The following is a 25,526-nucleotide window of genomic DNA, read 5'->3' on the forward strand; positions in this document are numbered from 1 at the left end:
AATTTTTTTTTCTATCTCCTTGAACTTGAACTCTAAATTTAAATAGCCAAATTTAAAACATTTGTATTAATTTTACCAAGCTTTTGGTTTTCACTATCTTATAAGGATAAATAATCGGTAAGATTCAGCATATTATGTTAAGAAAGAAAGTCTTTTTAATAAGCAAAAAGGTTGATTGTTTTCTAATAAAAATAGTGGACTACTATTTATGTTGCCAAGTATTTAAATAATTTATAGTAAATACCATAATTAACGAGAGGAAAATTACAAATTTCTTTAATACGCGTAGTATAAAATATAATTAATTATAAAATTGTAAATATCGTGCTAAATCAAAGTAAAGTTATAATCAAAATGATAATGTTTGTTTTCTGCGAAAGGGCAACCCAAGTTTTAGTCTTCATCATCAAAATCCTGGATAGGAAGTTCATCGGGATGACCTTCAGGAGGTTCTTCGGTCAGTCCATCAGGTATTTCCTCCTGGAGGAACTCTTGGTTGGATTCAACGGCATGTTCGATCACTGGTGCTGCATCTTGCACGTGTTCAGGAAAATAATCTGAAACTACTTCAGAAAGTGTTTCGGATTTTTTGGTAACTGAAGTGGCAAAGGAATGGTATGATTCCACAGTTACTTTTGCACTGTGATCAGCTGGTTCTTCAGTTATCTGGTGCATTGGAGCAACTAAAGGTGGAATGGCGGTAAAAAATGAAAACGAATTTGCGGCTTGCACATCGTTCGCCACTAGCTTGTCAAAGGAATGGTCGTCTGTATTCGTTTCGGCTTTGTTTGTCTCCGGACGCTTGCAGTAGTTGTCCCTGTAAAAAATATTACAGTATTCTTTAATACATATATCTCAAATTAAATAATTTAAAAATTTATTCAACAAAAACAAAAATAAAATTCAAAGGAAAAAAAAACAAAAACATACCATAAAAAATGTGACACATCACGGAATTTCATTTTGGCGCCAACGCCATCTTGTTTTCGTAATCGGTGGCCAATAATATATTTTTTAATATAAAGTTAAGAGCCATTACCGTGCTGCCTGGCAATTTTTCGTTTGGCGATAAAAAAAAAAAACAAAATAAACCACTTTGCCATGATCTATTAGCTGTTTATGGCGTCGATAATAGTTGAACACGAGCCAAGTACCTATTTAAACATTGTTTTCCATGAAAAACAAGTCACATACTTAACATAGTTGCAATACTATTTCTTTTTATACTATTTAATATATATAACAAATAAACTATATATAATAAAAGCTTTGTTATTAATGTTATAGCTGTCTTCAAAATGTTCTAAATATTTTTCCGATGCTAGTTGCCCTGAAACAATTCCTACTATTAAAATTTTTTTTATCTCTCTCGTTCAAAGAGAAAGTATAAATAATAGTGTGGTCTTTTTCATGTATTAACGATAATAAAAATAAACAACAATTTCGAATCTAAAAAAGCTTTATATTTCGTACACTGAAACACAAATAATGTGTGCGAAATGACAGGCGTTTTAAATTAATCTGTGGCGTAATCAACTTTTCCATTTTCTCTATAAAAAACTTACACGTGCCTTAACTAAAATATTTAAAAAATTTGTCCGAATTGATTGAGCCATTCTCTAGATTCATAATAGTTACATTATTAGTTATCTTTATTCACAATACGTTATATAATGCTTGCGTATCAATTGTGAGTATTATTATACACGCTTATTAAAATACATATCTTTTCCAATCCATCAAAAGTTTGTTTATAAATAATCGCGGTATGAGTTTAAAATAAATGTACCTTTGTACTGTTATTATAATGTTTCTACGTCATGATAACAAGATGTACAATAAATTAATAAATAAATAATAACTATTTACACGCAACGAATTCAAGTTAATTATAATTTAAATTATCTGATAAATTACGTTGCAATTTCTATAACGGTTGTTAGATTCGTCCGGAGATGGAACTGGGCGTGCAATGCAGCGGCTTCCTGGACGGCGTGGGTTGGATACGAGGTCGCAGTGTCTGGACCTAACAGTATCGTACCGCCTCCGTTGAAGATACAAGCGTAGGGATGAAGGGATACTACAGTATCGATACTTTTACTCGATACGGTATCGGTCGTAAAATATCGATATTTTTCGGTATAGGCCTTAAAGATTTTAATAGAATAGTTTAGATTGAAATAAAAAAAAATATAAAACAGACTACCAAATAAATTGAAACTTCACGGTTCTTGAATCGGCTCATTATTGTTTATTCCCCCATAGATGTTTTTGGAGAAGGCATATACCTTGCAATGGGCGTATATAAGCTGATAATCCTTAAAAACAATTTTTTAAGGATATTGGAGGAAAAAATCCACAATGTTCAAAATGATCAGCAGTTAAACTATTGTTAACCATGCCTGGAGTTTTGAAAACTTAGTTCTTTTCGACGAATTTACTAGCATTAGAACGCAAAGAACAAGATAAAGACGTTTAATAAGGAAAAACAAAATTACCTATTTTGCTACGACAAAAACCAGCAAAACTTGCGTCTATTGTCCAACATCCATGACAATTTATAGTAAAAAGGTTTTTTTTTAATATTACACGGTTTTATGGTATTCTATAATAACACAGCGTCAAATGTCAGGAAATCCAACGAACCGTAGAAATTATGCGGAGTCTGAATGGCAAAAGCATTGGTATTTAAATATCACTCGCAATCATTTTCTAAGTCATGCCGCAATAAACATAGCCTAGTTGGTATATTGTGTACGGTTTTACATTACTCTTCTGTATATCACGCATTTGAAATATCATGTCATAAATTGAAAAAAATCATACAAAATCTCGTAAAAAATCATATTAACGTGTAAAGGATTTGTTTGATTAATAATAAAGCTTGGAAATCAATTACTTTAACAATTGTATTATGTATAATTGTAGAAGTGATCACAAATAAAGTTTGTTAAGGGTTACTTAAATAAACGTATCACTCACACGCACACACGCATACAAACACACGCATACACATAAATCACTTTGTGTATGGGAAGAACGCCGGAAGAACGAAGTTGTGGGGTAACTTGAAATGGGCTCTTTTGAATTGAAGCAACAAAGGTTTCAAACGCACTGTGATCCGAGAAGAGCCCATGTTATGGGTATATAACTTAGATATATTTTTTTTGTGGTCACTTTAACAATATCATTAATATAGTAATATAGCATTTTATTGTCAACATTTATTTTTATTTAAAAATAATATTTTTTTACAATTTTCTGTTTAATTAATTTCCTATATTTATTTCAAGAAAATTTAAAGGTACCAATTTTAAGGTATACCACAATGTTGTCGATGTAGTTTTGCTTTGAATAAAACACGCTATTTACAATCTATAAAAATAAATATACAATTATTGTGAAAAAATGTCTTCATTTTATTGAGCTGTCAGGTAATCGTGTACACGAGAGCGTATTGTAATACACAATTGCTAAATTACTAATTTTATAAAGCTCTAGGCTGAAAGGTATAACAAACTTCTCTCTTTCAATATCTTTCTTTATAATGCTAACCTCATATACATCGGTTTTTTAAGTGATTATAAAGTCTGGAAGAGGAATACTGCTCGATTTATGTATGACGTAAGCAGCTATAAAGCTTTTGGTTACAAGAAAGCTAGGCGCCAAAGGTACTGAAGCCAGTTTCATTAATGTTACGGTAATATCATAAAAGAGATACGTGCGAGCAACTACAGAAGCTGGCACGTGGCCAAAAGCCCGGCGTCCGGCCTCGACGGCTGCCCGATACCGGCTAAATTCGTATCAACGAAAACAATGGCTATGTGGTGATAATTGATAAAAATTATTATTTTTAAAAACATACGACTCAATAATACAATACAGTAATAACAAGCTACAGCATTTAGTCAAAACTGCTTTAATACATGTAATCTGGCCCCTTAACCCTTAATAGCCTGATTTACGAAAGTGATTTTTTTTAATACTACTGTGTTTGCTTGGGGGTCTAGATGAAAGGAAAAACAGTTTTTTTTTTAATTTCGTTGGAAAGAATATTATACAACAGTAAAATACGTACAGCCAACCTATAAAAAACTAATAGTAATGTGAACATTCGATTTAAAATATTGGTATTAAAATTCGAAACTCTAGGCTATTAAGGGTTAATCTGCCTCATTGGCCTGCTTGACGAACCGTGGACACCCCACCTTTTGCGAATTTAAGATTATCATAATCATAAATTACAAATCAAATCAGTTATAATGTGAAGAAATGAATGTAAAATATTAAATTAATATAGAAAACTAAACTACATATTGTAAAGTGGCAGTCCGAAAGGAATGGTCAAGGAAAGAGGCGATGTATGAAAGGAATGAATAAGAATTGAGATAATGTGATGTATGATAATTGTCGGAGGAACTGAGAGATGTTGTTATTGCAACTTGCTCTCTCGCCTCCGGTTCAAGAACATAATGAACACACTCTCAACTTGTTAGAAGCATTCTTAGCTGAACTCTAAACGACAGAAGAAATACCCTTACAAAATTTCAAGTCACTTAGCGTTACGGTTTCAGAGATATCGTGATGAGTCAGTATATAAGTGGAAATCTCATAAATATACGTATATTATATAATAATATTTGTAATGTAAACATTTAGATCATGGTGTTTTTACCACAATAAATATTAAATTTATTGGATGGTTTCATAGCATATAAAAGCATTAATATTATAGTATTGAAAAAGTAAAACTCATTACGTTTCGCTTACGATTAAATATATGATTTCAGTAAGACTGTAACAAGCAATAACTAAAAGTGTTTTGTTTAATTAAACATTTCCGATGGAAAGGTTTCTCTATGACGTACTGTTATGATTTTCAATTCACCTCGCGTTGTACGGTATATGCTGTAATTCAATATGTTTTGAACGCATCGAGAGATAGTAGACACTATTTGCGTCGAGTGCGCCGGCGCACCACCGGAATGCGCTATTTGCGGGCGCGGGTTCGAAGCCGGCCGTCAACCTCTAGCGGAGTCATTTGCACATGAGAGCGCATTGCTCTCTGCGAAGGCTATCAAACGATACCTTATTTTGGAAAATGATTTTCATTGTGATATGATGATTTATATTTGTTAGTTTATTGTTAATTGCCACGTACAATATTAGAAAAACTTTAATTTTTTAACAAAACTTGTAGCATATATTTTGGTTGCGTAGTTTGAATTAACTTCTTTACTTATATCTATAGGAATACTCATCGGAATTTTTCTTCCTTTAATTAATAACATAAACCTAAAAGGAATCTTTAAACATTGGAGCTTGATGTGCCGTTTTCATGATATTGTAGTTACCAGAATCATTATTTCAGGAAGTAAACTTATAAGACAAATTTATTTCGAAATGTTGGCACATTGTCTCAACCCTCAAGGCATTTAACGGTCTGTAGCGTTTGTGCAGAGATTTGATATAAAATAATGCAGATATTAATATATAATTGACTCAAAAGTAGTAAATTATTTGGTTTATATGTGTAAATTTTAGCACTAATTACCTATAAGGTAAATTGTAAATAATAATAAAACGATGTCGTGACTCGCAGCTGGGTGAAGAAAGATCCGTATCAAATATCGTCATCCCTCTTCCAACTGGCTGCGCTCAGTAAGCGCGAAAAAAACTACGTTGTAAACAAAACACCCTATGTTTATTATTTCGTCGTCCAGTACTGTACTCTATGTCTATAGACATAGCGTGTAGATTTCCAATAGTTCCAGTTGTATTCAGCCTGCCTCCAGCTAATTCCGTCGACCTTAAGGATGTCTGTCTGTCCATCTTTTAGGTTAACGTTTTACGCTGCGCTTGCCGGTTCGTGGTCTCCAAAACCTTTAAGTCTTCAATCTTTTCTGCTCGTTGAATAGCTTGTCCACTGTCACTTTAACTTGCCAGCCCGCTGGACTATCTCAGCTATTTTAGTCCGTCAACGAATATCTTTATTCCTGATTTCATTTCCAAATTCACGGCTCGTTGAGCGACTATGAGCTTGCGTAGACTCAGAGTGAGAGATCATGTTTCAGTGCCGTAAGACATCACCGGTAACACACATTGATTGTAGACTTTCATCTTAAGGCGTTGACAGATATTGGACGAGAAGATGGAGCGCGCACCACAGACTAACAAGCGCAGAGTATGACGTTCATCCACTAAGATATATGACGTTAATAACCTCGTCTTTCCAAATGGTTCTATTAAAAAATTATGGAAAAGGTTAATGTCTAGCTGTGGTCATCAAACCGCTGAAATAAAAGTAATTTGCTTGAAACTAACTTGGAATTACGAACAAACTAAATAAATGCTAAATTGATATTTTCAACCGACAAGTCAATCAGTCCAGAGAATGCACCGCAAGTTGTCGCGACGACTTACGCTATCCGGTGCATCTGCACCGGTGTCCTACTTTTTCAATCGATCAGCAAATCGTCTTTAACCAATACGTATATGACGTGATGCATAATTATACTATATATATTTTTTTACAATCAAACAAAGTATAACATAAAACTAAAGACCATGAGGACTATAATTATAAGCGGATACAGCTACACAATTTGTCATTAAAATTATTACAAATTCCGATAATCAGTGTTAAACTTTATTAATGGATGTATTGTTGTGGAGTTTCTTCCCGCTTCTTCACCACATTTATAACACCGATGCAGAATAGAGTCAAAAATAAAACAGATTAAAAAAAAATAAGTTTACGATTAATAAGAGTTATGTGAAAAGTCCCAATGTTGAATAAATGAATTTTATCTATTATCTTTATCTTTTACTCTCGCCAAATAATATTTTACTACTTTGTCCCTTTCACAAATCCGACTTCTTTAATTTTTTTTCCACGTCCTATTCAAGTCCTAAGTCCATCCTAACTAAGAAAGGGACTAATATATAGCTACTTCCGCTATGCAGCAGTATAAATTATGAATGCATTTATCAGCGGGCTGGCGGGCGGTGCACTTCATTGCACGACTACTGCTGCATAGCGGAAGTAGCTATATATCAGTCCCTTTCTTGGTGAACATATAAGAGTTTGGGACATAGAAAGGTTTCGAGACCTATTGGCGGAAGAACAGTCGTAAGTCTAATAATTATATAGCAAATGTATATACGATTGTGTAATTTATTTATATATTATATCCTCCCATTTAAGTATGTATTGATTCGCCGTCCTTCTTTCCGCGTACAAACGCCCACTGCATGGCATAATGCCTCCCCCAGAGATATATATATATATATAATTTATGCACAAAGTGTAAATTTATAAAATTGTATCCTGGGAATCGAAGCCTTGACCTACAATCGCAAGCCTCAATCCTCATCCTCTACTGCTCGGCCACCTCCGCTACCGGATTTTTATTATTAATATATATATTACTGTGATCATGTAATTAACTTTTCTACAACGCATATCCCGGCCTATTAATTATCTCTGCATCATCTTGGGTTGATTCGTAGATCACGATGAGGCATTAAGTCGTCCATTTTTTTATTTAATTTCTTTTGTTTTTTTTTAATCTAGCTCCTTTTTTTATTCACAAATTCTTTCTCTGTTTCTTCACATTCTTCACAAAAACTTTTATTCTTTATAATGTTCTTTCACACATCGCCTTACTTCCCTCATCTACATGACTGGTTACCTTTGCTTCTTATATCACAGCATATATTATTTTTATATCGATATTTTGATCTTATTTATTTATTACATTTAGTTTTTAGTGTTTTGTTGTCTTATCCGACACCTTATTTTAATCCTATTAGTTTTATTCTCATTGCCTGTTGTACCACAACTTTGCAAAGTCCGCCTTTGCGGAAATAAGTAAAAAGTTTATATATAACTAGCTGATCCCGCAAATGTTGTTTTGTAAAAAAAATTGATATTTTCATTTACAAATAAAAAATAAGGGTTGATCGTAGAGGGGTGAAAATTGTGGTTGTGTGTATTCTTGTATGCTGTATCATAAAAAAATAAAAACAAAAAATTTCGTTAAAATTTTTTTTTTTTAAGTGTGAACAACCTTTATCACATAGGGGTATAGAAAATAGATAGTAGCCGATTCTCAGACCTACTGAATACGCATATTAAATTTGGTAAAAATCAGTCAAGCCGTTTCAGAGGAGTTCAAGTTCGAACACCGTGACACGAGAATTTTATATATTAGATAAATAATCACACGCATAGTAACATGCAGCTTATACTATTTCCAGGACCAACTGCCGACTCCCACGGGGTCTAAGTATAGAATGAACAATGCCATCGATTGTTTTATTGTCTGTGACAGTCCGCGCTAAATGCAGGCCGGAGACAAAGGGAGGCGACGGAGCGCCGGCTGCGGCCATGTAAGGACCGTCCTGGGAATCACTATGTCCCGGAATAGGAATAGTCAGCAGGGCTGCGTATGCCGATAGACCGTTTTTGATTTTACTGAATTATTATTATTATCCATAAAGCGTTATTCACAGTGACCACTTGTAAAGAGTTTTACGCCCAATTGATAGAACTGTAATCAGACAAAACTTACCTATAAGGTATCTTTCTTTTTTATCACTCGTAAATATTCTTTATACTACAATAAGTTTTTGTTTAATGATTTTTTTAAGTTTAAAGGTATAATTTAGACATTAAATAAGAGTGTATTGTAATACCGTAGATATCGCTGAAAAAGAAGTTACTAATTTTATCAAGATCATATTTATTTCTAATGCTAAAATTATATACATCGCTACCTTTTCTTGAATTTATCGATATTCTTATGTACATATACCAGATAGTCACGTATGTATCAAATATGTATCGTTATAAAGCTTTATTCACTGAAATTTTCTCTTAGAGATTCTATCGGGAGAAATGCTTTTCAGGGGTTATGTCTTGCGCAGATGATGAAGAAACATTGTGATAGTTTTTACAACGTTTCTTCATCATCAGAATCTTACAACATATCAGTCCATCATCCATCCAAGTATCATCATTCTTTAGTTTCTATACACAAGCAAGCACAGGGGGAAAACGTTCGATCGTAAGATGAACAGACGACCCTGTTAATGTCATCGAAAGATGCACGCATAGCAGTAGTAGTAGCTGTCCTATTGGATATCTATGGGGGAGGCCTATAGTCAGCAGTGAACGCCCTGCGACTGCACTAAAGATGATGACTAAAACTTAATATAACCAAGCAAAAAATAGTTAGAAATTTACATATAAAAATCATTTATTTTGTTGTGGCAAACAGTGTCAGTGTTTATAGATGTCAAAGTTTTAAAAGGTTATTTGTCAGCAAAAAGTTTTTATTACACTTATTTCCAATAACCTTGTAGAATATATATAAAAGATATATATTAGGGAATGCACGTTACTAGTTATTTTTTTTCTTGGTCACAAATTGCGTTCTTGGTAAAAAATGTATGAATGAAAAAACGATCTTCTATTTTGTTAGAGTTCGAACGACTTTTCAAGTGAGTCATCAAACTCTCTCGCATTTTTATAATGATAAACGTGAATGACGCTTTCTGGAGCACGACCCGTTCTAGATAAACTTTCTGAAGAGTTCTTATAAAGCGATGGAACGCGGCGATCCACTTCGCAACTCGTAAATGAAAGAACTATTAATGGAAAAATATATAGCGGTATTATTCCGTATTTTTATCTCTTTTAATATAATTTTCTTAATAATTTTAATAGGTAGACCAGCGATAGAGGAATGATACTCGTTTATTATATTCACTTTTTTTGCATTAATTATTTAGGATTACCACTTCTAAAAACAAGTTTCCAAAGGACGTGTAGCTTCCTCTGCGTAGCGTAATACCGCACTGCGATCGCCTACGTGCCTGTCAAATGTGGCGATTGTAGTATATCTCCGCATAGATATCTTTGGGGTAGGCCTGTTCTTTGCAGTGAGCGTTTATGGACTGAAATGGTAACGACAACGACGACTGTACCGTTATAAAATATAAAATGAACACGATTTGTACTGATAGCATTTTCATAGCTACAGAATGATTTCAAATAAAGAAATAATGTTGACGTAGTATTCTTTAAAATAATAGCTTACCACGCGAAACTGTTATGGACACTATTCAGCTTTTTTCATCATAATTTTAATCATAAGATTGCTGAACATAGGCTTTAAAACTTTAAGCTGACCAGTGAGCTATACCTTTATGATATTTGTAATCATCCTGTATAAAATAATCACGATCATGTAGTATATAACATTAATTTATTTTTTCTATTGAGATTCGACAAGTCGACAATAACTTCTGGCAGTACAAAGTCCACAGGGAGAGATAATAAACAATAATTAATTATCATGTATAGTGATCCGAATATTTGAAACGCTTTTTTACTATATTATCATTTCGGTATTTATTATTTAGGAAATAATAAATAGCTGGATAAGGTTCACTATGCGTTAAACAAACTCGTATGCATTCATTCCTTCAAAGTTCTTACACCTATAATCGATCATCCTGTAGACATGTATGTAATGACAAGCAGACATATATATTTGAAATATTACAGTGATAAATAGTAAAGTTTTACTATCTTTCTGAAACAATATAAGATTTTCAGTAGTTTTATCGACACGGCAATTCGTTTCACTGGTTCAGCCTATACTATTCATCTCTCTTAAAAACGTAATCAAAAAAAAAAAAAAAATTAAATGTCGAACGCATAACGAAACATAGTTGTAGGCCAGCCCTGGTGCAAGTGCATCGAATGCAAATAGAGAGGCAGGACCACCGCGACGTGCTTCGGACCCGTGCCGCTAATTTTAACTTTGGAACGACTGTCGTTGTCACGTTGTTACAGAGCTAGATGATAAATAAACAAAAAAAAAAACTTTCTAGCTACAGTAAATGTTCACACTATTATTTTATTTTGACTTAGACGGACTTTCACATGAAGTAACTACGCTACATCTTTACCCAGGAGTTATTCCTATATCCAAATAGCTATAGCATGTATAGCAAAGTTATATGTAGCTTTAGCTAAATGCTATATTATTTGTGATGCAAACAGCAGATTAAATTAAAAAAGTTCCCTAGCTGTCAAACATTTGACGTCAATCACGTCCTTGTAATCCATGAAAGATAATTATATGATTAGAAATTATTGTTTATTATTATGAAATTAAAAGTGATCGCACTGAAAAAAAAATTAACATTAATTGTACTGCAATAGGCGAATAGTTTGATAATTTCATATCTTCAATCATAAAGAATTTAATATCGTGGTAAAAACAGACTGGCTGAAAATACGATATTTTAAACAAAGTAAAAAATACCTAAGTAAGCTAAGTCTAAGCCATTTATTATCTGCTCTATAACAGTTCTATTCTAATGCGACAGTATTTTTGTCGCACAATACGCATTGCAATCGTAGATTGAGAATGTTTTTATCGGATTGGCAAGCGATATCTCTGCACCAATGTAGGATTATAACAACAGTTTGACGTCAATAAGAAATGTTTTTTTCTTCAGAATATTCGGTTACCACACGGAAGAAATTTCACAATTTTTTTAATTTTGGAACTACATGTATATCTATTTATTTGTTATACAGGGAGAGTTTAAGTAGCGTTTCTCTTAAATTTTGGCTGTTCTATATCAATTTTATAAATCCATCAATTGGATCGTCTGTCGTAAAATAAATCCAAAATTACGATGCGTTTTTTTTAAATAAAATTATTGATGTGTTTCCTAAAATTCTGATTCCAAAAATGGGTTACATAAGCCTCGAGCTCAATAACGTACTGAAGAAGAATCCCAGGCTTTCGTTTGGGTAAATTAGGCTATCAAACATTCAGTGACGGTCATAGCCCAAGTACCCCCCATCGGGGATCCTCATGCTGTTTTTTCATGTAATGTCCGCTTGAACTAACAAAGGGTTTGCTGGTTTCCCTGATCGGTGGAAAATTAATGGCCTGAGTAGACCCTCTCGAAGATACCATCGAGCTTAGTACCTCCAAAGAGGTCCCAGCAAAGGTGTAAATGCCGTCGGACAAACAGCATTCATCGATGATAAAAAAAGGCGGTGCCTTAGACAGCTTCTAACAAAGATGTTCAATAATGAAATAGTACATAAACATGCAACACAAAAAAGAAATACAATTTGTTCTAAATCATCAGATTCTATTACTGCCGTCACGCTCGACGTGTTTGTATTATTCGCACGGTCGATGTCCCACAGGTGGGTCCCCATTCAACTTTACCCTTGAACGTCTAATTGAACGATAGGCGAAGCGCGTTCATATAGATTTATCTAATAGAAGCACAATAAGTCGATCCGTTTGCGAGTTGATTGGAGGCGTTCCTTTGTTGAAACTTAAACTACAGGCTGTTCTTAGAACTGAATAAAGTTTTTCTTTATTTTCTATAACGTCTATATTATGGGTTTTTTGTAGCCTATTTCAAGTTAAGGGATGTTATTAAATTCTAATTAAAAATCACATCTGCAAAAGCACAGTGTATGTCATCCGCCCACAAAGTTGACAGACGAATTTTTAAGGCCGTTGGAAGACGTCGAATGCAAGCCTATATAGGCTATATGGTACTATATAGGCTAATACGTTTCATTTAGACTCACATTAATACACTTGTAGCATCTACGTAACCGCCATCTTGGAATGAAAATGTCAGTGCCAGTGGAAGATAAAAAAATTAGCAGTATTCTTTTGGACAATTTAATAAGACGACATTAGCATCATAAATAATGATAGAACATCATTATCATCAAAACCCAGCCGTACAACGTCACTTGGACATATTGCTCATCTATTAGGGGGACCGGAAAGTTATGTTGTTTCTGTTAACATATTTTACAGAAAAACCGATTGATTTGTTACCGCTCCAGAATTGAAAATTACTACTAATTACTATTATACTAGATGGCAAAAGGTTGTTGATAACGAAGGTGAATATTGTTGATTAGAAATAAAAAAATTGGTCAAATGTAGTCGTGTGAATTTAACTTAAGAAAGCGAAATTACTTTTCGGTCCTCCTAATAACATATATATTATACTAGCTAATCCCGCAAACGTTATTTTGCGAAAAAAAGTTTTTAATTAACAAATCAAAAGTAAGGGTTGATTGTAGAGAGGTGAAAATTTAGGGTTGTATGTATTTTTGTATGTGGTATCATAAAAAATAAAGCAAAAAATTTTGTCAAAAAATTAAAAAAAAATTCAAAGGTGAACAACCCTTATCACTTAGGGGTATGGAAAATAGATAGTAGCCGATTCTCAGACCTACTGAATACGTATATAAAATTTGGTAAAAATCGTTTAAGCCGTTTCGGAGGAGTACGGTAACTAACATTGTGACATGGAAATTTTATGTATTAGATTTACAATGGAACTGGTTGGAAGCGGTCTGCATGCAACGTTTTATGACTTTAACAATGTCTTCTATGTATCATGTGGGTGGAAATCCTTCGCTGCGCCGATTCGTGGTTTCCACTTCACCTTAAAGACCCTATCGTCATTCGTTTATGATATAACAATGCTTGTTGAAATGAAGAAATTGGTTCAGAGAACCATGAATTTCTTTAAGCACTAAACTCACATTGTCACATCAATCACACGCGCAGATTAATCTTCACAGTGATGTTTTAAATAAAACATACATACATTAAAATATGCTGAATAAATACGATAAATTTTTTTAAAAAGGAAAAAGAGTGAGGGAGTACGTAAAAGTTTGTAAATTCAAGAAAGTTAACAAAGATAAGATGTTAGAAATAAAGGTAAGTACAACTAGAAATTTTAGAGAAAACTCCGTTCCTTTAAACCCGTTATAACCAGTTCGTACAGACTCATTTCCGCAACACCCAATCTACAGTTTTAATTTCAGAGCCGTTAAATCAGGTACAGACGTCTAGCACGGCAGTAAAAAATTGCGGTTAAAAGTAAACTGTGGAAAATAAGTGGCTAAGGTATGACTCACTTAGTCACGTGGCATCGTTGTATCGATTGCCCTGACCGAGTGGTCGACAATCGTCAGGTAATGATTGAATTGTGACGCCATCTTGTACAGACTGAGATTTTTTTATACAAGCTTTACTATTGTATTGAATATATTACTAAAGTGACCACAGAAAACCCGTCCGAGTTTATTGTAGGCCCTTGTCACTTAAGAGCGCGCTTAGAACTCTTGTAGCTATAAATTGAAGCATGACAATAGCTTCCAGGGTAACTGTGCTCTTGTTCATTTTTCTCATGACGTACACAGGTCATCACCTAAATCAGTGATTCCCAAAGTAGTCTATATCGACTCCTAGGGGTCTATGACAAATTGCAAGAGGTCTACGTCAGCGAAAAAAATTTGGGGGTCCATGAAATGAAAATGGGGGTCCACGATAGTGGATCTCAACACATACACTGATAGTACTTTTCTTTTTCTTTTTAGTTTACTTACATCATACTATCTTATAATATCAAAACATTTACATTATTTATAAAAGTACCTATGAAGTAAAAAAATTGTTTATTTAATATTACGTACTCGTATATTTTACATAACAGATACAAAATTTTATTTTGAGTAGTTTTAATTTAAATTCAATTATTAAATGTATACATTAACATGTGTTTTTACTTTAAGTTTTTAACACTAAATTTCACTACAGTTAGAAATTTACAGGAAATCAATATCAGGTAAGTAGGGGGTCTACTCAACACGGAAAAACATGGCAAGGGGTCTACGACACAAAAAAGTTTGGGGAACTCTGACCTAAATGGATAGTAATATAAATAAATGAATAAGCGATCAACCATATTACATAGCTGCTTGTTCATTTTGAAATTTTGTAATCTGGCATATTTACCAACTCCGAACGTTTATAATTCTATTTTAAATTTTAAAAATATAACTTATATTGTATTCGTTGATCTATTTAATATTTATTCTGGAGTGTAGATCACGAACTGGCAAGCTGTCTACCTTACGTCTGCGAAGTTTAAAGAAAAAAAAAGAAATCCTACCAATTTTCTATTTACTACCATAAAAGAGTGAATAGATTCAAGATCCTCAATTAACGATATGAATCATACGATGGTTAGAATAGAAAGATATGCCATTGTTAATGTAATTGATGATAAAAGGGTCTTCAATTAAGATTGGCGACGTTAGACCTGGCGTATGAACAAGTCCCGCATCTGTCTCGTGCAGTATGGCCGTCGCATCCGGCGAGGTCGAGTCATGAGTCAAGTTGTTTCGACTTCCGGCAACGGGGTCAGCGCGGATTCAGCCAGTTTATCATTCCTCACGAATTATACAGTACGATTGATTATAATTGTAAATGCTTATTTTTTTTTAATTTTACTGTATTGGAGATAAACAGTTACAAAAGGCGGTAAGAAATTACAAACTTAGAAATATAAAATTAGTTACAACTGTTACCTTAAAACTATCTCACTAAGAAAATTTAATAAATCAAAGTCAAACAATAAAATAAAACAAAAACATTGCCAAACAGGGATCAATAATACAGCGCATTCTGCAGAACAGACAGTAATAATAACGAGTCACAGCTTACAGTCACATTCCAATGAGGTTTAAATTGTATTATGTATATCCAATAATATCGAATGAGATTGTCTTTTAAAAGATACAAGAGAGCATGAGAATATATCAATATTGAAATGAAAACCCTATTCAAAAATGGTTTCAGAAATAATATAACGAATATACCAATAATTGAAATGAAAACCCTGTTCAAAAATGGTTCCAGAAATAATATAACGAATATATCAACATTGAAATGAAAACCCTGTTCAAAAATGGTTCCAGAAATAATATAACGAATATATCAACATTGAAATGAAAACCCTGTTCAAAAATGGTTCCAGAAATAATATAACGAATATATCTACATTGAAATGAAAACCCTGTTCAAAAATTGTTCCAGAAATAATATAACGAATATATCAATATAGAAATGAAAACCCTATTCGAAAATGGTTTCAGAAATAATATAACGAATATATTAATATTGAAATGAAAACCCTATTCAAAAATGGTTTCAGAAATAATATAACGCAATGGTTATGTAGTAAGAAAACAGTTTTAAAATTCGGATCACTTCGTATTAAAATTAAATATCCATAATTGTCTATTCCTGCAAACTAATTTACCTTATGAAGTATAGGACTTTCGAATTCTAATAGCTTCAATAGATGTTGAAGCTGTAAAAATTTTTGTTGATAAATAAGGTATACATTCAGCATTTTAAAACGTTCACATGTGTATATAATCATCCTGTATACAGTTTACCTTCAGAAAAAGGACAGAGATACAATATTTAATAGTTTCATTGTATTTTTTATTTTGTGTGACTTATTTTCAACACACGAAAGTAGTTATTCAATAGAATTTTAGATAAAGTATTTCATATTGTCTATATTTGATTTTAGTTGATAAACAACTACGAATATTTTGACTATTTCTATGACAATAATATGTATTGTATTATAACTATGTAGTTTATGTATTATATAGTATGTAGTGCAATAGTAGTGTAGCGGTAGAGGACTGAGACTTGCGATCGCATCTCGTGAGTCCTATACAATTTTATATAATTCACACTTTATGTTTTAATTATACAAGATTATCACAGCTCATAAACAAATTTCCAGAGTATGGGTAGCAGCATTCTCTGCAGACCATAATACCACACTGCGATCGCCGATACGCCTGCTATTGTGGCGATTATCGTATATCCCCCCATTGACATATTTGAGAGAGACTTATGCCTTGCAATAAGTCTCAATGGGCTGTACTGCCGAATATTTTGTAATTATATTTTCTCACGTATATTATATAAGTAATATGTATGTACATCGTTTTTTACCTATTTTGTTCGTTCACCACCCATTCCATTGTGCCTTAATTATTAAACCATTTCAATGGTTTTCTGGAAGAAATTACTGGTAATGATAAGATAGCCCATTGTATTAATTCTTGGTCAATTACATGTGATATATTTTTATATTTATAGACCGTCAATTTAGTCAAGTTCACGGGAGGTCGCTGAATACAGGCAGTGTAAGACTGGTCATCGTGGCGATATTTAGAGGGTATCTATACCTTGCAGTGGGCTTTTAGGCTTTAATAATGATGATATAAAAAGTAAATAAAAAACAGTATTGTCCGTGGTTATTGCTGTATTTAATCTGATATGTTGTATTTAATATGATATATTGTATTGAAATGTAATTATGCTCATTTCATCATGATTACATCATCAGTAGGACATCCACAGCTGGACATAGGTCTTCCATACAGATTTCCAATAAGAGCGTTTGAAATCAGTCTCAATCGAGCGTGTTCTCATTATCATCTGTCCACTTTAAAGTGGACATTCATCACTTCACCTGCCGTGTTTTTGGATTTCCTATTGAACCGGTTGGAAGCGACCTCCACTGTCCCCCGATGAAATTTACATGGTCAATCCAACTTATGGATATATCAACTTCATAACTTTGGTGGTGGAGAAAGTTGGTGTATTATACACGATATAAATAAAAAAAATAAATCTTTGTTAATTGTCAATACACAGTGCAATATACCAGCGATCGATTTAAATTATTTAATCTATTAGTTAATAATTTCAGTGTGTGTCTGTGGTGCACGTGCTCTGCAAAAGACATTGCGTTGGCAGATGTGATGAATAAAATACATTAAGGCGCTCAATCGATCCGCGCTGCATTAGAAAAGTCACAGCTGTGCATTGTTTGACGTCTGTAATACTAAACGAGCCATTGACGACACATAAACACTGTTATATTTTATGCGAAAATAAACAGATTCAAAACGAAATTCTTCAAAGGTAACTTCTTTCAAAAACCACAGTAAATACAAGCGTAAAGGCATCATAACTAATTACAATATAATCATATGTAAAAATGAAGGTTTTTTTATGTGAATAGTTCGTTATTTTCTTTTAATTTTTTTTAAATTCATTCTTAATAATGACGGATTTATAATTTAGACCCGACAAGGACGAAATATTTGCATCAAATAACATAACATTTTTTTTAAAATTTATTATCAGAATGACAACCTAGCGGTGGAGCAGAGTTCCCCAAACTTTTTTGTGTCGTAGACCCCTTGCCATGTTTTTCCGTGTTGGGTAGACCCCCTACTTACCTGATATTGATTTCCTGTAAATTTCTAACTGTAGTGAAGTTTAGTGTTAAAAACTTAAAGTAAAAACACTTGTTAATTTATATATTTATTAATTTAATTTAAATTAAAACTACTGAAAATAATATTTTGTATCTGTTATGTAAAGTATACGTAACAATAAATAAACAAAATTTTTACTTCATAGGTACTTTTATAAATAATGTAAATGTTTTGATATTATAAGATAGTATGATGTAAGTAAATAGGTACTATCAGTGTATGTGTTGAGATCCACTATCGTGGACCCCCATTTTCATTTTATGGACCCCCAAATTTTTTTTCGCTGACGTAGACCCCTTGCAGGTTGTCATAGACCCCAAGGGGTCCATATAGACCACTTAGGAATCACTGCGGTAGAGGATTGATACTTGCGATCTTAAGCCGCAGTTACGGTTCCCCGGGATACAATCTTATATAATTCACACTTTGTGCTTTAATTATATAGGACATTCCTCACAAACTTCAAGGGAATGTGCAGCAGTGTCCTCTGCGTACCATAATACCACACTGCTATCGCCCACCCGCCTGCAATGTGTGGCGATTACTGTGTTATATATCCCCCATAGTTATCTTTGGTAAAGGCTTTTGAAGCAATCAATAAAGTAATATTTTACTAACTATCGTCTACACGAAAGTTATATAAAAAGGCAGTATTATTAAGTTTTGATTTTGTTTATATTTTAAACACGAAACTTTATTTAAAGTATTATCTAATTCCTAAGGAATCCAATAAATGAATAAAGAATGCAGACATAGCAAAAATTTATCTAAATATAACAAAGGGTAATGTTGCTGGTATGCGCAATAATGTAGTTGTGGTATCCAAATTATGAAACGCCTATTTAGTTTCAGAATGAGTTGTCTTGGCAAGGCTGGAGTAACATGATTGTTGGCATATAGTTCGAACACATATAATTGTAAACATTCAATAAGTTCATTCTCCATTGTTATTCATAAATTTTATTCTTACTGTAATTAGGCACACTGTTTTTATGTACTCTATATTTGTTTTTTTTTAATCTATACTTATGCCTGAGCGTTCGAACTTTAACTTGAGTCGTTACCTCACATGCACTGTCGAGCTCTGAGATGGTTTAGGCTAGCGCTTTCTTCAATGACATTGTGCAGGAATTCTCGACTCTTGTCACTCACCACGCATTTAGCATTTCGGCTAAAGAATGTGAGCCGAACCTCGTTTTGGTCGGTAGCTATTGCTTGACCAACATTAGCTTTTTGGAAAACGTAAAGTAGAAGATGAAACATTAGCAACGCAATCTAGGATGATTAGGAGATTCTTTACCTCTAAATGTGAATATAATTAAAACTATATACCTATGCTGTCATTAGTGATAAACACATACAGTATTTTTATATGTATATTTATATATACATATGTATCTTCTTCTTATATATAAAATTCTCGTGTCACGGTGTGCGGGATTGAAGTCCGAAACGGGTTGACCGATTTTCGTGAATCTTAGCGTGCATATCGGCCAGGGTGGAGAATCGGACATCTATTTTTCATCCCCCTAAATGTTAAGGGTAGTCCACCCCTACATTTTTGTTTTTATTTTAATATGATACAGCACATAAAAATACATACAACCCTAAATTTTCACCCCTCTACGATCAACCCTTATTTTTTATTTGTTAATTTAAAAAAATATTTTTTTTTTGTAAAATAACGGTTGCGGGATCAGCTAGCTAGTATATATATATAATTTACAACTTGGCAGGTTATATAGCACCTATAACGGATGGCCAAAGGGGCCTAAAAGCTGTGAAGTAAAATCCACGAACAGCAACTTTCACTCTCAAGATGGGCAGGTTGCCTTGTTGAGGTCCTCGCAAGACGCCGGAAGCAGGCCGCCACAAACCAGTCCTATTGGAAATCTCTAGGGAAGCTCTATGATGAGCTCTACACGTCTTAAAGCTTAAATGATGATACAATTAGAGTAAAGTTAATTCTTCCGTTATTCTGTCCGTCTATTTGATACATATTGAACATCCTATGACAGCGTTTTGGAGTGATCTAATTAAAATGTGATGTGATACAATGGAGATGCGCAAAAGTAATAAACTAGTTCCCGCTGTGCTTGGCAGAGGTGCTCGCTGTCGTCACTTCCCTCGTTCCCGGGGGTCGTAAAAGCTATTGTTGGAGCTGCCTGTAGACATCCACATCACGCGAGTTCACTCCGGCGGACCGAGAGCTTTGCGGTAGGTCAGAGTAAACAATGGACACGCGCATCGATAAAATTTACATAGAAATCGCATTTTTTGTATTCCCTTGTATTGTTTCACCGGACCAATCCACGTGCGGATGTATGAATTATATAGGCATTCGCATTTTTAATTCTAGATAATTTTTATATTATGTTTTTTCACTTCGCATTGCTCGCACTGGTTTTTTTTGGGTGCAATTTTATATAATCTATACTATATGTATATTTTTTAAAGATTATCTTTTGAAATGAACAGCCTCTGATCAACTTTTACAGCTAGAATTTCATAAAAGTGGTTCTTAGCTGATAATTTTACACAACTAGAAGAATATTTCCGTCATCTTCAAGTCTCTAAACCATATTGTTCTCGAGATATCGTGATGAGTCAGTAGATAGACAGAGGGTTTCGTTCCTTCTCATAAAACTAGGAAATTTTGAATGGCTCTACTGAAAAATTAAACCTTTGTCGGTTACTACGTTTTTACAGACAGCAGATCGCGTAGCGTGTCACGTTCTCGACCTAGAATCTAGATCGTTGCATGCGGGAGCGTTAATTGTTCCTATTTTTAGCGCGACCGTACTTTCAATTTCAAACATTGAAATGCATCCAATTCAAATTTCTTTATACAATGTAGAGTTCGAAAATAAACTTGGTCTGAATTAAACCAGTATATAAAATTATCATAGTACTGTAAAATATTCAATTGATTTTTGTATGGTTATAAAACGGTTTAAATGCGAGTACATACAAAAATGTCTTACTTCAATATAAACTTAAAAACTTTTTCGTCTGGAATCCATGTATAGATTCATTTAGATACAACGTTTGTTATAGTATTGTTGAACCTAAACATGTAACTAATAATAAACATTAAAGTAGTATGTAGAATTGGTAGAGTATTGATCTGATCTGATGATATTATGATCAAATAATCAAATGAATAGTACAAAATCTTCTCTCCGGAAAGCGATCTATAGCTCGTAAATTTCCATCAATAGGCCAGATTAGCAGAAACTTTAAACTTTATTATTTCACACGTAAGTCGTCCGCTGCTAGACGTCTCCACTATAGATTTCCATTAGGACTGTTTGCAAGCGGCCTGCATCTAGCATAATCCGGCGACTACAGCAAGTTAATATGTCCATCTTATGATTGGAACTCTTACATTGCGCTTGCTTCTGTCGTCTCTAACCCAGAACCGTAAATGTTTATTAGAACATATATACATTTGTATTATATAATTTTCATCGACTAACGTTTTCAGAACGTGGCTAGACTTCGTTTTTTTGGTTAATATTTTTAAGTGTTCATCAAAGTAGATTGAGCTTTCCACTGTTTTGACAGCTGACTCGGAACTATCGTTGGTTTTTGACGATTTCGTGTTAACGAAATCATTTTTTTTTAACGTTTTCAACCGGTTCTAATTTTAAATCGTGCACTGGATTGTCTATAGCCTTATCACACATGTTTATTAGTACTTAAATAAACAGATAACGTGTATATAATACAGTATTTCAAATATTTTAGATAATTTTTCTATTAAATTTAGGGGGTAACAACCACCTAATGTTCCTAAATAGAATCCTTTGCTAACGTTTCTACTGCCACTTCTTCTCCTATCCCTCATGCTTTTAGAGGTGGTTAATGTTGGTTAGAAAATAACTAGCGACCAAACCGAGGTATGCTCCTCTCCGACATCCTCGGGCCTGAATGCTGAACAAGTGTTGAGTGACTGCACAAGTCGAGGCTCATTTACGTTGATCCCTGCGCCAGGATATACCATGGATCGCCCGCCTAAATAATCTCAAAGCTCGACAGCCTCCCAATCCGGTAATATTGCTTGTCTGTGATCTCCACTTTAGTTATGTTCTCTGCCCATTGTCACTTCAACTCGTAAATCCGCTGGTCTACGGTGGCCACTTTCGTTACTCTACGGATCTCCCATTCCTACTTATTTTTCGATGTATCAAACGCGACACTCAAATATGTTACAACTACAGAGTAAGTCAAACAGGATACCTAACACTATCAGACCACCATGTGGCGGTGACGTCTTCTAGACTGGACTTATTCCTATTTTGAAGAACATTAAACCGTGTAGTACAAATAGAATTTACTGTTCCCTGGTAGACAAAACTAAGGTGAACAAGTAGTATGATCTAGTCAACAAAATGATAAGGAATAAAATCAAAGTGATTTTGTATTCGGTGGAGATAGGAGTGAGTGCTATAACAATGAAATCTCTCCATAACTTGAACGATTTAGATCTGTTAAAAGCATCTCCTTAATTTTGGAACGGTTTTTCAAAAGGAACATCAGTATGTCCATTTCAAATATGGTTAGGTGGAGGGTAGTCTGGTCGGTGAATGTGAACACATTCCAAGGAGGTTTTCCTAAACCCGTTACGCGGATTTTCAGCCCTGGGCACTATGGCCCTTTTCCCTACTACGTGATGGACCTGATGCCTCTACGTCTCTTTATGTTAATAGATCTCAAATAGTTATACAGGGTGACTTGTTATAGATGTAAAAGGCTTTAAAGGGATGAATGTATAGCTTATTTTCTATCGATAATTGTATGGTACACCCTATCCAAAAATCAATCGTTTCTGAAGTACTAAATAACATAATGATATCTAATACAAAAAAAGCGTTTTCAAAATTTATATTATTATGAATAAAAATAAGTGTTGTGTATTATCTGTTTCTGTAGAATTTGTACTTTTTGAAGTTTAGCCCTGTTGCATTCCAATACACAACCTAAACATTTCAAAGTGATCACTTTATAAAGATTGGAAATGAGTGTAAAAACTTTAAAGTATTTTGCCCACCAATCACCTGTATAATTAATTGTAGTTGTAGTTTTAAAGTTATCATCGGATGTTATTTCTGTTGTTATCGGCTCGGTAACAGCAGAGTAGTCTCAATGGTTTACCTTCACGGCCGGTTACTGCGCAGACACAAAGTGCTACGTTCATTACCGTGCAATTAGTGTGTCAATGCAGCCGCCCGAACGACGGACACGTAACAAGGACACGCTTACGTTAATTGATAGTAATTGTCTAGAGCAGATAACTTTGTATATATTCTAATGTTTGGTCACTACTTGAACACCTATGTGACCCAAGTGACAGCTACATAGCTTTTAGCAAATTTAATGCTGTAAGAAATGATTTCGATTGTGGATATAAGTAATTTATGTATCAAATGGAATCAGGCGTTACCTTGCGAAAGTCCATCCTAAGTAAGAAAAGAACCAATATTTAGCCACTTCCCCTCATGCAATAGTAGTCGTGCAACAAAGTGCAGCGCCCGCCAGCCCACTGATAAATGCGGTTACACCGATAATAATCGGTGTAACATAACTACTGAAGATGCCCCGTGGAGTGGTAAAACACGTGTTAAGTAATTTGGCGGTGGAGGTTGTGTGATTCGCATTGTTTGCCGCATACGCATTTATCAGCAGGCTAGCGGGCGGTGCACTTTGTTGCACGATTACAACTGCATGTGCAGAAGTGGCTAAATATTCGTCCTTTTCTTAATTTATGTATCATCATTTCAGCTTATAGACGCCCATTGCAATGCATAGGTCTCCCCAAAAGATATCTACAGGAGTATATACTATAATCGCCATGCTTGGCAGACGGGATGTCGACCGCAGTATGTGTTATTATGGGACGCAGAGGAACTTCTGCCCGTCCTTTGAAAACTTATTTGTGAGCAGTGGCAATCCTAGATAATTAAATTCACTAAGTTTGAATTAATTAAGATTATAACTCCGGAATCGAACCCGCGACCTACGATCACAAGTCACAGTTCTAACCGATGGGCTACAACTGCTCAATATATGTATATATTTATTTTAGTGAAATATGCAGTGATAAACATACATTTAAAAAAATAACTTGGTACTTATTATATGTTACGGCTTAAAGAACTGCGTCACTGTGAACTTAAATGAATTTCTGTTACCCTTAATAAGACTGTTAATTTCATTCATTATTTTTAATACTTTGTAGAAGGTTCCTATGGAAAAAAAATGGAAAAAATAGTTTGAAAAAATTAGTTAAACTTTGCGCATTTGACAGTTCGCTATGAACATCTAACTTTTAACAATTCGCATTGATTTTTGCGGGTTTTGTTATAAATAATATAGTTTTGTAATACTGTATTTAACGATCAAAAAATATTTTTAAAATCACATTTAACCAATAAATAAAGCGATCACTTTGAAATATACTTTTTCATTTTTTATCTAGTAGCGACAGGTCAATAAATTCTGGTAGTACAAAGTTAGTATTTCATAATTCAAAGTCTAAAGTAACTTTCAATTCAAATCGGTTTATTTAAGTAGGGTGGGGAAGCAATCACTAATCTTTCGCTATTAAAAATGAATGCCAGTAAAAAAGTGACATGTCGAATGATGTTGAAAAGTTAGTTACTTTCTTTCAATACATGAATAATTTTAAAAGGATGAAAATATAGATACTTTCTTGAAATTTCCTGAATAATAATGTATTTCTTGGATTTCCCGACGAAGCTGCTCTTACGAATTTTGAACAAAATTGTCGACGAGTAGTTATGTAAGAATCATTGTTCTTAAAAAATGTTCACTGAACCATTGATTGAAAAATCCTCACGGTCAGTGATTATATCGACATCACTTTTTCCCCGCACCGTCTGTTGCTGTTTGAGATAACCTTAATTAAATACTTAAATCTGCCAACATACACCCAGTAAAAATAAACAATAAGCAGATGATTTATTTGCTTTGTTTTTGGTATTTATTAATTCATTTAAACATCGTTATTATTGAAAAATTAGCTAGTTTTTCTGACGTTATATTTCCAGAGAAAGTCGTGGAAAATGTAACGTGTAAAGATTAATGTAATTTTTTTTGTCATTTCAGCTTGTAGGCGCGTACTGCATGGGATATACCTCATCATCATCATCATCATCAGGTTGGCAGTGTGGTATTATAGCACGCAGAGGACCATGCTGCCCACTCTCTTCAAACTTGTTTGTAAGTATCAGCAATCCTATATAATTATTGCAAAAAG

General features: G+C 33.8%; 1 long non-coding RNA gene across 1 annotated transcript in view; it reads right to left on the reverse strand.

Moving 5' to 3' along the window:
* Positions 1–677: 677 nt before the first annotated feature.
* LOC137927106 (uncharacterized) overlaps positions 678–25,526 on the reverse strand; it is a 39,216-nt gene continuing 14,367 nt past the window's right edge. Inside the window, exon 3 of the long non-coding RNA XR_011107741.1 lies at positions 678–817. This is a non-coding gene — a long non-coding RNA (uncharacterized lncRNA). The remainder of the gene's footprint in view (positions 818–25,526) is intronic.

This window comes from Battus philenor, unplaced genomic scaffold (assembly GCF_028537555.1).
Source record: "Battus philenor isolate CCGP_79_NKW_IND1 unplaced genomic scaffold, ilBatPhil1.0.hap1 SCAF_3, whole genome shotgun sequence".
NCBI lineage: Eukaryota > Metazoa > Arthropoda > Insecta > Lepidoptera > Papilionidae > Battus > Battus philenor.